This window comes from Oratosquilla oratoria, chromosome 11 (genome assembly GCF_046742065.1).
Source record: "Oratosquilla oratoria isolate Oo_2021 chromosome 11, ASM4674206v1, whole genome shotgun sequence".
NCBI lineage: Eukaryota > Metazoa > Arthropoda > Malacostraca > Stomatopoda > Squillidae > Oratosquilla > Oratosquilla oratoria.
The window spans coordinates 2,973,120-2,975,619 of NC_134787.1; positions in this window are offsets into that span (position 1 = coordinate 2,973,120).

Genomic DNA, 2,500 nt, shown 5'->3' on the forward strand with positions numbered 1-2,500 from the left:
CATACAGTCTCCTCTTAGCATCCATTCCCAAATGTCTATTCCTCATTACACTCTTCAATCCACCAAGGCATTTACTCGCTTCTTTCAATCTACATTCTACCTCCACCTTCACTCCACCTTTTCCTACCACATTTGCACACAAGATTTGTTGCAACCATGCAATTCAGCCTCGCTCTCCATCTATAAGAGCCAGCTTACAGCTCCACGTTCATATATTTACCCATCCAGACCACACAAGTCCACACTCTTGATCCACGAGCAAAATCACACGCCAATTCCGTCAACAGATACACGACAATACATTTCTTCATTAAGCCAACAGTTATTTGGTAGCCCCAGTTCACCTGTTACAAATGCACAGTTCCACTTCCTTCCCCAGTTATGCACTACAACTGTACCCTATTTCCTTGGTGTGATCCTCACCATATATTTGTCCTTGGTTCACTTTATTTGATGTCTAACTGTGTATTGTCATCTCCCTTCCTCCTTCCCTCACTCCCTCCCTCTGCTCACAACTCCTCTAGAGCTTCTCAACAATTCTCCCGGCCAATCTAAACAGCAGCATTAGAAAGCTCTGTTTTGTATTGTTAAGGTGTATATTATTTTCTAGGATTTTGTAAATAAATACTTTTCCTGATGTACTCATCTTTTTTGTTTTACCTAAATGAGAACGTCATATATGACGTGGATATGATCAATGAAACATTATCATAAGATATGGAACTAATAGTATCCGTGTGTCTGACTAGTTGGAAAGGAAATTCGATGACCAAAGATCAATATCATACTGCCTTGAACACTTAGTAAACTCAACTGTAGACTAGAAAATCTCTTCTTTTTGTAAAGAGAATTTCAAACGATCGACAGTGGGAAGAGTGAACATCACGAAGAAGGCAAATACAACTGGCAGAACATTAACTAACTTGCTGAATGCTTTTACATCAGAATAAAAGAATTACATCAATTGCATCTCTACTTGTTAGATAATGACTTGTCACTTGTACCTATAATTCTATGCTGACCAAAAGGATTTAATCTTAAAAATGGCCGCCTCTTTATACTAATAAATGTTACAGTCACAGAGTATTTCTTTTTTATCCACGGCTGAAGGGCTCTTTAGGAAAAACAAATGGAAATATTCCTTCCCACACTATTATGAAGATTAAAGGAAGAAACTGTGAAAAAATAAAAGTAATGGAAGGATAACAACTGCCTCTTCACTTGAAGAATATCATGTACGATGCGTAAGAGGCAAACAATGCAGAATGTTGTGGAAAAAATGAAAGGATCAGCTAGGACGTAGGTTCTTAAACGAGGTGCCTCTGCTTGTATGGATTTATTTTAATATATACAAAATAACATTTCAAAAATCTCTCATTTTCAAAATAAAATAAATTGTGACATTTTGTCAATAGAGCGGTGGAGTATCATAGATTTGTTGGAATCCTGTAGATCCGGTGGAGTCCTGTAGATCCGGTGGAGTCCTGTAGATCCGGTGGGGGTCCTGTAGATCGGGTGGACTCCTGTAGATCCGGTGGAGTCCTGTAGATCCGGTGGGGGTCCTGTAGATCGGGTGGACTCCTGTAGATCCGGTGGAGTCTTGTAGTTCCGATGGAGTCCAGTAGATCCAGTGAAATCCTTTAGATCTGGTGGAGTCCTGTAGATCTGTTGGAATCCTGTGGATCCGGTGGAGTCCTGTGGATCCGTTGGAGTCCTGTGGATCTGTTGGAGTCCTGTAGATCGGGTGGAGTCCTGTAGATCCAATGGAGTCTTGTAGTTCCGATGAAGTCCGATAGATTCGGTGAAATCCTTTAGATCTGGTGGAGTCCTGTGGATTTGGTGGAGTCCTGTGGATCCGGTGGAGTTCTGTAGATCTGGTGGAGTCCTGTGGATCCGGTGGAGTCCTGTGGACCCGGTGGAGTCCTATAGATCTGGTGGATTCCTGCCTTAGGCGCCTGCGGGCGGAGGGCGCTAAAGGCCGAAGGACGAGTCCCCTGAGAAGTATGAACTGGCTCAACCGGTGATTCGTATAAAAGACAAAAATGCAGAACTACTAATTGAAGAGATGAAGACTACGTGGGAAGGAGAGTGATGGAGATGGAGGTACAGGAGAGATGCAGGCGAGGGAGACCCAAGCTGCGTTGGAAGGACAGACTGAGAGAGGACCTTAAGGAGAAACAGCTGGAGGAGGAGGAGCAGGTGATGGACCGAAACAGGTGGAAACGACTAGCGAGGAACGGCGACCCCATATGAAAATGGGAAACGTCAACAGGAAAAGAAGACAGAACTACTAATTGATGACGTTTGAAACACACCACAATAGACGTCAATCTAGAGACAACCTATGCTAAAGGCAAACTCTATGTCACGATTGAAATAGTTCCACATTGCGATCATCAAAGAAGCCGAAGCTTCTACATTGTCTTGGCCATAAATTTACATTATTTTGTAGTTACTGAGAGTGTTATATCACTGTAACATCTCCCCACCTTCCCACTGG